The sequence below is a fragment of the Apodemus sylvaticus genome, chromosome 20, assembly GCF_947179515.1.
Source record: "Apodemus sylvaticus chromosome 20, mApoSyl1.1, whole genome shotgun sequence".
Classification (NCBI taxonomy): Eukaryota; Metazoa; Chordata; class Mammalia; order Rodentia; family Muridae; genus Apodemus; species Apodemus sylvaticus.
In genome coordinates, this window is record NC_067491.1 from 31,307,171 (window position 1) to 31,321,232 (window position 14,062).

Here is a 14,062-nt window from a genome sequence, read left to right on the forward strand (position 1 = left end):
CATTCCATGTGAGTTTTTTGTGAATGAGTAACCTCACTTAGGATGATATTTTCCAGTTCCAACCATTTGCCTAAGAATTTCATGAATTCATTGTTTTTAATTGCTGGGTAGTATTCCATTGTGTAAATATACCACATTTTTTGTATCAATTTCTCCATGGAGGAACATCTGGGTTCTTTCCAGCTTCTGGCTATTATAAATAAGGCAGCTATGAACATAGTGGAGCATGTGTCCTTATTGCATGCCGGGGAATCCTCTGGGTATATGCCCAGGAGTGGTATAGCAGGTTCCTCCAGAAGTGTCATGCCCAGTTTTCTGAGGAACCACCAGACTGATTTCCAGAGTATTTGCACCGTCTTGCAATCCCACCAGCAGTGGAGGAATGTTCCTCTTTCTTCACATCCTCACCAATACCTGCTGTCTCCTGAGCTTTTAATCTTAGCCATTCTGACTGGGATGAGGTGAAATCTCAGGGTTGTTTTGATTTGCAATCCCCTAAGGACTAATTATGTTGAACATTTCTTAAGGTGCTTCTCAGCCATCCAAAGTTCTTCAGGTGAAAATTCTTTGTTTAGCTCTGTACCCAATTTTTAATAGGGTTATTTGTTTCTCTAGGCTCTAATTTCTTGAGTTCTTTGTATATATTGGATATTAGCCCTCTGTGGGATGTAGGGTTGGTGAAGATCTTTTCCCAATTTGTTGGTTGCCGTTTTGTCCTTTTGACAGTGTCCTTTGCCTTACATAAACTTTGTAATTTAATGAGATCCCATTTGTCAATTCTTGATCTTAGAGCATAACCTGTTGGTGTTCTGTTCAGGAACTTTTTTCCTGTGCGCATGTCCTCAAGGGTCTTCCCCAGTTTCTTTTCCGTTTCAGTGTGTCTGGTTTTATGTGGAGGTCCTTGATCCACATAAGTTGAGCTTAGTAAAAGGAGATAAGAATGGATCAATTCGCATTCTTCTGCATGCTGACCTCCAGTTAAACCAGCACAATTTGTTGAGAAGGCTATCTTTTTTTCCACTGGATGTTTTCAGCTCCTTTGTCAAAGATCAAGTGACCATAGGTATGTGGGTTCATTTCTGGGTCTTCAATCCTATTCCATTGATCTACCTGCCTGTCACTGTACCAATACCATGTAGTTTTTAACACTATTGCTTTGTAGTACTGCTTGAGATACAGGATACTGCTTCTCCCGCAAGCTCTTAGTGGTAATAGTTTTGGCTAACCTTGGTTTTTTTGTTAATCCAGATGAATTTGAGAAGTGTTCTTAGTACTTCTATAAAGAACTGAGTTGGGATTTTGATGGGGATTGTGTTGAATCTGTATATTGCTTTTGACAAGATGGCCATTTTTAGTATATTAATCCTGTCAATCCATGAGAATGGAAGAATTTTCCATCTTCTGAGGTTTTCTTCAATCTCCTTCTTCAGAGACCTGAAATTCTTGTCATACAGATCTTTCACTTGTTAGGTTAGAGTCACACCAAGATACTTTATATTGTTTGTGGCTATTGTGAAGGGTGTCATTTCCCTAATTTTTTTCTCAGCCTGCTTATCCTTTGAATATAAGAAGGCTACTGATTTGCTTGAGTTGATTTTATAACCAGCCACTTTGCTGAAGTTGTTTATCAGCTGTAGAAGTTCTCTGCTGGAGTTTTTTGGGTCACTTAAGTATACTATCCTATCATCTGCAAATAGTGATAGTTTGACTTCTTCCTTTCCAATTTGTATCCCTTTGACCTCCTTTTGTTATCTAATTGCTCTAGCTAGGATTTCAAGTACTACATTGAAAAGATATGGAGAGAGAAGGCATCCTTGTCTAGTCCCTGATTTTTGTCAGATTGCTTCAAGTTTCTCTCCATTTAGTTTGATGTTGGCTACTGGTTTGCTATATATTACTTTTACTACCTTTAGATATGGGCCTTGAATTCCTGTTATTTCTAAGACTTTTAGCATAAAAGTATGCTGTATTGTGTCAAATGCTTTTTCAGCATCTAATGAAATGACCATGTGGTTTTTTTCTTTGAGTTTGTTTATGTAATGGGTTATATTGATGGATTTCCGGATATTGAACCATCCCTGCATCCCTGGGATGAAGCCTACTTGATCATGTTGAATGATCATTTTGATGAGGTCTTGGATTCAATTGGCAAGAATTTTATTGAGTATCTTTGCCTTGATAGTCACAAGGGAAATTGGCCTGAAGTTCTCTTTCTTTGTTGGATCTTTGTGTGGTTTTGGTATCAGCATAATTGTGGCTTCATAGAACAAGTTAGATAGTGTTCCTTCTGTGTCTATTTTGTGGAATAGTTTAAAGAGTATTGATGTTAGGTCTTCTTTGAAGGTCTGATAGAGTTCTGCACTAAAACCATCTGGTTCTGTGCTTTTTTTGGTTAGAAGGCTTTCTATGACCCCCTTCTATTACTTTAGGTGTTATGGGTCTGTTTAGATGATCTATTTGATCCTGATTTAATTTTGATATTTGATATCTGTCTAGGAAATTGTCCATTTCCTCCATATTCTCCAGTTGTGTTGAGTATGGGCTTTTGTAGTAGTATCTGATTTTTTTTTTTAATTTCCTCAGTTTCTGTTGTTACATCTCCCTTTTCATTTCTAATTTTGCTAATTTTGATACTGTCTCTGTGCCCTTCGGTTAGTCTGGCTAAGGGTTTATCTCTCTTGTTGATTTTCTCACAAAATGAGCTCCTGGTTTTGTTGATTCTTTGTATGGTTCTCTTTGTTTCTACTTGAGTGATTTCAGCCCCGAGTTTGATGATTTCCTGTCTTCTACTCCTCCGGGGTGAATTAGCTTCTTTTTGTTCCAGGGCTTTAAGGTGTGCTGTTAAGCTGCTAGTGTGTGTTTGTTTGTTTTTGTTTTTTTGTTTTGGAGGTGCTCAGGGCTATGAGTTTTCCTCTTAGCACTGCTTTCATTGTGTTCCATAAATTTGGGTATGTTGTACCTTCATTTTCATTAAATTCTAAAAAGTCTTTGATTTCTTTCTCTCTTTCTTCCTTGACCAAGGTATCATTGAGTAGATTACTGTTCAGTTTCCATGTGTATGTGGGCTTTCTGTTGGTTTTGTTTCTATTGAAGACCACTGTTACTCCATAGTGATCTGATAGAAGGAATGGGATTAGTTTGATCTTCTTATATTTGTTGAGGTCTGTCTTGTGACCAATTATATGGTTGATTTTGGAGAAGGTACCAAGAGGTGCTAAGAAAAAGGTATATTCTTTTGCTTTAGGATGAAATGTTTCATATATATTAAATACATGTTAATTTTTAATATATAGAAAAAGATATATAAAATTTTATATATCTGTTAAATCCAATTGGTTCAAATCTTCAATTATTTCACTGTGTCCCTGTTTAGTTTCTGTTTTCCTGATCGGTCCATTGAGGATAGTGGAGTGCTGAAGTTACCCACAATTATTGTGTTAGGTGCAATATGTGCTTTGAGCTTTAATAAAGTTTCTTTTATGTATGAAGGTGCCCTTGCATTTGAAGCATAGATGTTCAGAATTGAGAGTTCATCTTGGTGGATTTTTCCTTCAACCAGTAAGATGTGTCCTTCTGTGTCCCTTTTGATGACTTTAGGTTGAAAGTCAATTTTATCTGATATTAGAATGGCTAGTCCAGCTTTTTTCCTGAGACCATTTACTTGTAAAATTTTTTCCAGCCTTTTACTCTGAGGAAGTGTTTGTCTTTGACCTTGAGGTATGTTTCCTGTATGCAGCAAAATGTAGCGTCCTGTTTACATATCCAGTCTGTTAGTCTGTGTCTTTTTATTGGGGAATTGAGTCCATTGAGGTTAAGAGATAGTAAGGAATAGTGATTATTACTTCCTGTAATTTTTGATGTTATTTTTATGTTTGAGTGGTTATCTTCTTTTGGGTTTGATGAAGGACGGTTACTATCTTGCATTTTTCAGTGTGTAGTTTCCCTCTTTGTATTGGAGTTTTCTACCTATTATCCTTTGTAGGTCTGGGTTTGTGGAAAGATATTGTGTAAAGTTGTATTTATCATGGAATATCTTGGTTTCTCCATCTATGGTCATTGAGAGTTTTGCTGGGTATAGTAGTCTTCGCTGGCATTTGCATTCTCTTAGAGTCTGCATGAGATCTGCCCAGGATCTTCTAGCTTTCATAGTTTCTGGTTAGAAGTCTGGTGTAATTCTGATAGGTCTTCCTTCACATATACTTGGCCTTTTTCCCTTACTGCCTTTAGTATTCTTTCTTTGTTTAGCACATTTGGGGTTTTGATTATTATGTGATGGGAGGTATTTCTGTTCTGGTCCAGTCTGTTTGGAGTTCTGTAGGCTTCTTTTATGTTCATGGGCATCTCTCTCTTTGGGTTAGGGAAGTTTTCTTCCATAATTTTGTTGAAGATATTTGCTGGCCCTTTCAGTTGTAAATCTTCACTCTCATCTATGCCTATAATCCTTAAGTTTGGTCTTCTCATTGTGTCCTGGATTTCCTGGATATTTTGGGTTACAAGCTTTTTTCATTTTGCATTTTCTTTGACTGTTGAGACCATGGTTTCTATGGTATCTTTGGCAACTGAGATTCTTTCTTCTATCTCTTGTATTCTATTGTTGATATTTGCATCTCTGTCCCCTGATTTCTTCCCAAGGTTTTCTATCAACAAAGTTGTCTCCCTTTGTGATTTTTTTGTTGTTTCTACTTCTGTTTTTAGATCCTGATGGTTTTGCTCAGCTCCTTCACTTGTTTGTGTTTTCTTGTAATTCTTTAAGAGATTTTTGTGTTTCCTTTTTCATGATTTCTGCCTGTTGACCCAAGTTCTCCTGTATTTATTTAAGTGATTTTTGCATTTCCTCCTTACTTGCTTCTATCTGTTGACCCATATTCTCCTGAATTTCCTTAAATTATTCTTGTAATTAAAGCCCTTTTAAGGGCTTCTACCTTTTGATCCATTTTCTGTATTTCTTTAAGAGATTTATTTATGTCTTTCTTGTGTTTCTCTAACAGCATCATGACTGGTGATTTTAAATCCAAATCTTGTTTTTCTGGTGTGTTGGGGTGTCCAGGACTTGCTGTTGTCAGAGAATTGGGTTTGGATGCTGCTATATTGCCTTGATTTCTCTTAGCAATGTTCCTATGTTTGCCTTTTGCCATCTGGTTATCTCTGGCATTAGTTGGTCCTGTTGTCACTGTCTGATGCTTGAAACTCCTGTAAGCCTGTAACGCTATTTCTTCCCCCATGAATGACTGGATTTCCCCTGGCACAGATTGCTGATGGGCTGCCCTCCTCTTGGGTACCATTGGAGCCCTGGTGTGTCTTGTCCCAAGCAATGTTATAATCAGGTTGTCTCTGTAAACCTGGTGCAGCCCGTCGTCTCTGTGAGGGAATGAAGATGGCGGATGCTGTGGGGACATTTTCCAAGTGCTGATCACTCTGCAGGGCAGCCTGACAGGGCTGGCATACAGATGGCCCGCAGAGCTGCCCAGGCCCTGGGTGCAGGCAGAAGCCTTACTGGCTGCATCCCAAGTGATGTTAGACTCTGTGTACCTGGCACTGTCTGTCCAGTCTATCCGGTCCGGGAGCCAAGATGATGGAGACCCCCTCCAAATGCAGATCCAACAATGTAATTTTAAAAGCCACCTCAAATCACTTACGTAAATATTGTTAAGACACTTAATAGTCTCTTGAGAAGACTACATTTACTTTATATAGACCACTGTTGTTATGTTATATCTCACTCCTTTTTTGGTCACTGCTTTTTTACTACCTTTGCTTCAAAACAAAACCCAAACCAGATGGGAACTGACAGAGGACACGCTAAGGGGTGGTGGTAAGCATGGTTGTCCAGGGAAAGTGTATATATTATGATCTCTGCTTAGAAACCAGCTGAAATGACATTTCAGTGTAAACCTTGTACTGAGTACAGAATGCCACAAGTCTAACTTATGAACAGAGGAAAATTAAAGTCTAGACTAGCGAGTTGTTGGAGAAAAGAATCGAGAGTTACCAAGTCAGGAAGATGGCTGCTTGGAATTTGAACATATAAAAATAACAGAAGAGGTAGATCTGGTTATGTGAAGAAGGTGATCTTGTTACATGAAGAAGAGGCTCTAGTTATACAAAAAGAAGGTTCTAGATATATGAAGAGAGGGATCTAGATATGTAGGGGATGATCTAGATACATGAAGAGCAGATTCTAATAATACAAAAAGAAGGTTCTAGATATATGAAGAGGGGGATCTAGATATATAAAGAAAAGGATTTAGATATCTGAATCAGAGGATCTACATGTAGCAAGAAGAAGATCAAGATCCCCAAAGTTTAGTTATAAAAGATATCATGGTTTACCATCCTTTACCATTACTCCCTTTCCATCACACAGTGATACATACTTAAGAGGAGAATCTCGGCTGGTGTATTAATACATATCTGTAATTCCAGAAGGTGAAATGCTGAGATAGGAAGATCACTGGAAATTTGAAACCAAGCTGGGGAAATTAGCAAGAATCTGTCTCAAAAGAAAAAAAAGTCTACCACAACAATCACCTTTATAATAATCATCATAAATAATAAATCACCATAATGGAAAAAATCATTCCAGAAAAGGATATTGATCAAATTCAAACAACATTTACGGAAAATAATGAAAGTTTCTAAATGACATTTCCACCAAACATTATATAAAAGGTAAGTCACCAAATGAAAGAACACTGAAACTATTTTTTAAAAGGAGAGATTTTTTAAAAAGGTGATGAAGACAACATGCATGTCAGAAACAGGGCTCAGAGTCCCCTGAGCTAGAACTGATCCCGCTCCCTGAGGACTAGCTTTCATTATATCAAAAGATAGCAAGCAAGTTTCCAAAAGAGGTAAGCAACCAACAGTCCTATTCATCTATGATGCCTGTGAACCATATTGTCTTAGTCAGGGTTTGTATTCCTTCACAAACATCACAACCAAGGAGCAAGTTGGGGAGGAAAGGGTTTATTCAGCTTACACTTCCACAATACTGTTGATCACGAAAGGAAGTCATGACTGGAACACAAGCAGGTCAGGAAGCAGGAGCTGATGCAGAGGCCATGGAAGGATCTTACTTACTGGCTTGCTTCCCCTGGCTTGATCAGATTGCCTTCTTATAGAACTCAAGACTATCAGCCACCACCACCCACAATGGGCCCTCCCTCCTTGCTCATTAATTGAGAAAATGCCCACAGCTGGATCTTATTTCCCCAACTGAAGTTCCTTTCTCTGTGATAACTCCAGATTGTGTCAAATTGACACACAAAACCAGCCAATACACATATTGTCAACTAGCATAACATAATAACCCTCTGGGTGCAGTAGTGGCACACATAATTTGATGGTAACTAACAGCTCTTTAATTGGATTTAAAGCCTGCTCACCAAGAGAGACACCATGCTTGTTATCCAAACCCTAGCTAACTACTCAGTACTAGTGAAATTGTGGTTATCAGAGGAGACTCTAAAATGACTAATTTACTCAACCACCATAATCCTTAATAACAATCTGTAAACATTTTTTCTTAGACCCACAGATAAATGTAGTCTTTACCTATCCTCGAGCAAACTTCTCTTTGCAACAGGGAGACCACTAAAGAAAACCACAACCTATCACAATTCAGAATTGTGGAACCCATTGCTAATGAATACATCTACAAAACACTGCCGGCACATAAGGCCAAGGGATCATTACTAAAGAGGAGGCAGAAAGATATTAAGAGACAGAGATGCATGGAGTTTTCTGAGACTTTATATTTCCTAGTGACATCAGAAGCTATAAGGTCTCACAAACACAACTGCCTAAGTATGAGCTGAAAATGGACACTAACAAACTTTCAGTACTCCATAGGGAGAAGCCCAAGAAGCTTCAATCCTACATAAAGAACTATAGGCAACTGAGGAAGCTGGGAGATGTAGTTTCCCTAACAAAGAGAACATCAATTGGTTGTCCAGTTAGCCCCCGAAACATACATGTGAGTAATATTATATGGATTCCACAGATGATATTCAGGATTGTATATGTTTATATACAAATACATATGTACATGCAATAATAATTAATAGAAAACGAGGTCATGAAGTTGAAGGAAATTGGAGAGAAGTATGGAAGGAGAAAGGGGAAGAGAACATTATAGTTAAATTACAATCTCAAAATTAAAGAAAAAAGGAGCAATGAGTAATAATTATAAACCAATGTCACAATTAGAGGAGCAAGAAAATAATAGAAAGATTTGAAATGTGAGCTCACAAAAAATAGAAAATTGCTCACAAAAATAAGTTCTGAATTCCTATACCAGGAAAGACTGAAGAGGGGGTTTAATGAGCAGAGGGATTGCCTTAAAAGAGAAAAATAACAAAGTGTTGAAAATTAAGTCAGAGCTTGCTTTACATGCTAGGCAAAGACTCAACATTGACTTTAGGTCATTCTAAGAACAAAAGCTCAAGTAACGGATGAAAACATAACTACAGCATACACATCACAAGAACATCTGTGGCCTCCATGTTAGAGGAGCATGCTTATAAAAGAGCTAATTCTGTTTGAGCCTCTTTCATGCTATACTGTTTTGTCAAGAACAAAGCAGAGAGCCTGCACTTGCTAAGAACTTTATCCCTTTAACACCTCCTGTAATGATACACAGAGTGCATCCCAGTTTCTTTCTCTGGACCATTTTAACATTTGTTTTGCTACTGTGTCATGTGAATTTCCATCCTCCTGGTTATAAGAATGTTTCTTTAGAACAAAGAGCCCTCTGCTAAATCAATATTAAATATTTTTAAATTATTGCAGCACCCCAAATTTGACTATGTCATTCAGGTCGTCCTATTAACACCACTGCTAATAGCAAGCCCCAAGTCTCAGAGGCTGAAACAAGATTTTTTTCTCATGTAGGTCTCTATCATAGTTTGACTGGAGAGAACTCTTTATTCTGTATTCTGTTACCTAGACTGCCATCTGTGTCATTGTAGCCTGGCAAAGGAAAGTAGGGACACATAGGATCTTGCTCCAACAATTATCTGCTAAGATTTGGAAATAACTCATTTAATTACTAGTATGATGGCCCAGTCTAAACAAAAAAAGATCAAGTATTTCTTCCTACTATAGACCCAGAAGGGCTTTAGAACAGACATCATTACCAAAAAGCACTAATAACTTTAAACACAAATAGAAATGAGTACTGTTTTATATATTTATTTTGTCACTCAAAAATATCATAGAATTACTCATACTATCAAGTATTTACATCACGTTTTCATAGAATTATATTACCTCACCATTTACCTATATCATAATTTATTTAGCTTTCTTGACACCGATGAATATTTAGAATGTCTACTCTAAATATTGGTATATGAAATATCTTTATGCATAAATCTCTTTGTATGTGAGACTACATGTCTAAGATAAGAAACTGGGGAGGAGGAGCTCCTGGCGTTACTTATAATTTGATTTCAATGTTATTTCAAGTTGGTCTGTGCTCACAGTCAAGGCTCTATTATTCTCTGGATAGACATAAGTAACCTCATCAGCACTAATATTGCACAAGTTCATTCTGAGACTGACCATGATCAGATTAGTTTAAATACTATTACTTCATAATCTGCCTATGCAAAAACAAAAAAACAAGGCTAGTGTGCCAACACCCTCATATCTTTAGATTCTTTCTAACCTGTATTTTCCCTGGATAGTACTGAAACACTTAATTGTAGGCTAATACCCAATCTAGAAAAACAATATACTTACCACCTTGGATTATACTTTGTGCTATCCAGCCCAAACAAACTTCCACAACAGGAGACAAATACAGGCAACCTCTTTTGGAGATATTGTAATTTATCTGCACTCCCCTTATTATAAGAAATAGCAAACCCAAGTAGTTAAACTGCAGGTGTATTTGGTGTGTTCTTCTGGAAATTGACAGATGCAATCAACCTGTGAAGACAAATTTAGAGTCACAAATAGTAACTTTTCCTGTGGCCCTCTCATCAGTTGCCCTTTTAAGACCCTATATTAATTTATTCTTCCATCATTGGTACAAGAAAATATTTATTTTCTTGCACCTTTGCAACCACTGCATAATTTTGAATGGTTTGATCTTTGATAACTGAATTTGTGAAAAATAACCTGCTTCTTTTGATCTGCAATTTAACTTATTACTTAAGGTGAGCATTATTTTTTTATATTTAAGCCATTTCCTCCTGTTGATAATTTGCATGTGATTTCTCAATGGGTTTATCTTTTCTTTTTGTTTGTAATAAACTCTTCAGATGCTTATTCTCTGTGTGACATTATTTCCAAATATGCTACAACTAATGACATATATATATATATAGGACCTATCCCTAACCCTAACCCATATTATATATATATATATATATATATATATATATATATATATATATATATGAAATAGAGTTGTTAGGTTTCATGTTTTCAAATGTATACATTTTTCATTTATGATTTCCACATTTTATATATTAATCAGAACGACATTAGTTTAAAATTACAAGAGAAAATAGAAATGATTCCCTCTTCTCTCTCTCTCTCTCTCTCTCTCTCTCTCTCTCCCTCTCCTTTTCCTTCTCTCCATCTCTCCTTTCCCCCTCCCTCCCCCTCCCTCCCTCTGGTCCTTTTACAGTGGATAGTTTTCATTCCTTTGCATTATGAAATCTTTGCATTTGTTTATTTTTCTTTTCCTATGTCTATGTTTTCTTTTTAGTTTCCTTGGTGGCCTGCACATAATCATGTAGATAGCTACTGCTTATGTCTGTGAGTTTAATTCCCTTCCTCTGTAGCAAGAATCCTTAGTGGGCAAAAAGTACATACTTTCCCTTATTCTTAACATATTATTAGAAAGACATTTTCCAGTAAATCCCCAAACTAAGGTGGGGAGTTTAAGCTAAATGCTAATTCCATCACCTAGCAATAGCATTTGAAGACTTTGTCTATACCCTCCTAAAAGATATTATAGTATTCCTGCTTTTCAAAAAAAAAAAAAAGAAAAGAAAAGAAAAAGAAAGAAAGAAACTTTCTACCTGTGGGACTTAAAGTACTTTTTCTCTTATTAGATATAGTGTTAAATTGTCTCAGCTACTCAGCTACCAAAAATAGAAAATTCTAAATCTAAGGAGTATTGTCATGTGTAGGCTGAAAAGAAGACATGTTGGAAGGCTGAGGGCAAGGCATAGCGAGAAATGATACAGACACCATGTGAACTGTGGATCCAGGCTGCCTGATGGGAAACAGTAGTTCTGTCCCCTGTTAGGAAGACACTAGGAATTGAATTTCCCTTTCCCTGCAAACAAAAGAAATGTTGACTCCTTTTCCTATAATATTTGGTGTTTCTAACAGTCTGATTTCTGATTATATTGCTCTCTATGTCAGCTGGTGTACCTGAATAAACTACAGCCTAATTTGGCTCATGGTTGGATTTGTTTGTTTGTTTGTTTGTTTTACTAATTTTTTGACTCATGCCAAGAAATAAAGACCTACAGAATACAGAATACATCTTTTTTTTTTTTTTTGCATTTTGACTTGCTAACATTTGATGTTTAAAAAGATTTCCATAAGTGTGCATATTTGTCAAAAGTAGGTTCATAATGCCAACAATTGGCTGGAACTAATCCCTGATACATGATATTAGTCCTACTGGCAACAGTGTTTTGTTATCATCCTAACACAATTGCTTTTGTGTACACAGACTCTGTGTCTGTTTTCCTATCTGGCCTAACTGAGCTTTGTACTACTCTAGGCAGATAGACACCAGGAAGGAAGGAATTTGTAGATTAATTTCCATGTTGAATGAGAGAGCAATGAATCCCAGAGGTTTTTCTCTATGAGCAGGATATAAGCTATTTCTCCAAGTATACAGTGAATTGTCATTCCGACAAGAAGATCTTATTACTGCTTTGCAGATGGGGAATTTATGTAGCTTCAGGTAGTCATTCTTCCTGCCTCCACTGCCCAAGTGATTTGATGACAGAGGGATTCCATCACATCAGGGTTGCACAGAGAGCCTGAGAACAAAAAGATACTCCTGGTTGTAGTGGTGCATGCCTTTAATCCCAGAAGGCAGAGGCAGGTGGAGCTCTGACAACCACAACCACGTGGAAAACTTTGACTGAAAATAGATAGATAGATAAATAAATAAATAAATAAATATTACTTGGCTGTTAAAAAGTGACACTATGAAATGTGCAGGCAAATAGATGGAACTAGATAAAAATCATACTGAATGGGGTAACCAAGATCCAGAAAGACTAACACGGTATGTTCTCATTTATTGGGGGATATTAGCTGTAAAAGATAATCATGCTACAATCTACAGACCCAGAGAGGGTAAGTGACAAGAATGGCTTAAAGGGGGATACATGAGTCTTCCTGGGAAGGGGAAATAGAATAGATATTGATAGGGGGTGACTGGGGACAGGAACAGGAGAGATCTGGTGTTGAAAGGGTGACGGGAGAGAGTTCTGGGAGAGACAATGTGAATTGGTGGGCATTTCACGTAAAATGTACTAGGTAAAAACCTAAGTTCAAGGAAAACTCCCAGAAATCCACAGGATAACCTTAGCTAAGACTCCTAGTAATGTGGGGTACAGAGACTGAACCAATCACCTCCCATAACCGGGTAAGCTTTTCAATAGAGAGATTAGGGCACCAATCCAGCTACAAAACCTTCAGCTTACATTTGGCCTGTTTGCAATATGTGTTGGGGTAAAGGTGTCAGAGAAATTACCAAAGTGGCCAAGCTAGGACTGGTACAGATTGGGACCCATGCCTGGGGGAGAGGGGGAGACCAGGACTCAGGTGCCAGATAACACAGAGACTTAGGATAAAAGCAAACACCACTTGCAAAAAAAAAAAAAAGTCAATGAAATAAATTTTTTAAAGAAATGCTTAAGTTTATTAAAATCTTTTTTAAAAGAACCCACAGGTAATGAGTGAACATGTCATACTGGCTCATTTACAAGTTTTATGCTAGGACGCAGACATGAAAAAGTAAAGTAACACATGAACATGCCCTCCAGTGGAGCACATGCTCCTTGGCTGCACTGTAAAGTCTGACTTAGGGTTTCCAGAGCTTCAGGAGCCCATCTTCATTGTAGGTGGCAATCAAGTTCTGGTGCAGGTGGTGTGCAATTTCGATCACATGCATTTCATGAATCGTGAGAGTTCTTTCCAGCTTGTCAGGGACTGTGCTGACACAGTAGAGCACAGAGTCCTCCCCAACACAGTAGATCCACTTGCCACTAGGGGAGAGGACACAGCAAATTCACCACCGTCTGTCTCTTTTACCAGAACTGAAACTTCCTACAGTCTGCCCCAGCATGTTTCTGATGACCATGTTCGATTGGTGCCTAGCCCAGTTGTCATCAGAGAGGCTTCATCAAGCAACTGATTTGAACAGATACAGAAGCCCATAACCAAACAGTAGGTGGAGCTTGGGGAATCCTATGGAAGAAGTAGCGGAAGGAGCCAGAAGGATTAAGGACCTCGCAAGAAAATTTGATTGATTGAAACTTTGATTGTCATCCCCTGGGAGGCCTGCTTCTTTCTAAAGGGAAATGGAGGAGATGGGTATAGTCAGGAGAAGGAAGATTCAAACAAGGGCCTAGGAGGAGAGGAGGAAGGGGAATTCCACACAGGATGTAATACATGAAAGAATAAATTAATTAATTAAAAACAAAACACCACATAAACAGACACACAGATGGATGGATAGATAGATAGATAGATAGATAGATAGATAGATAGATAGATAGATAGATAGATAGATAGATGGATAAAAATTAGTTTCCTCCAAAAGTGTGAACTTCAAAGGCATTTGAAAGAAGGGTTAAACTTATTTTCTTCTACATAATCTGGTACATTATATATGCCCAAAACTGTCTCATAATTGAATGTTACTTTTATGAATATAAAGCTCTTTTAATTAAAAAAGTCTAAAATTATCACTCTGTTCTTATCTCCAACTCATTCTCCCCCATATAAATCCAGTGTGACTGAGCCTGGATGACACTCAGTGGCACACTTTAGTTCTCAGTACAGGGGTGTACTA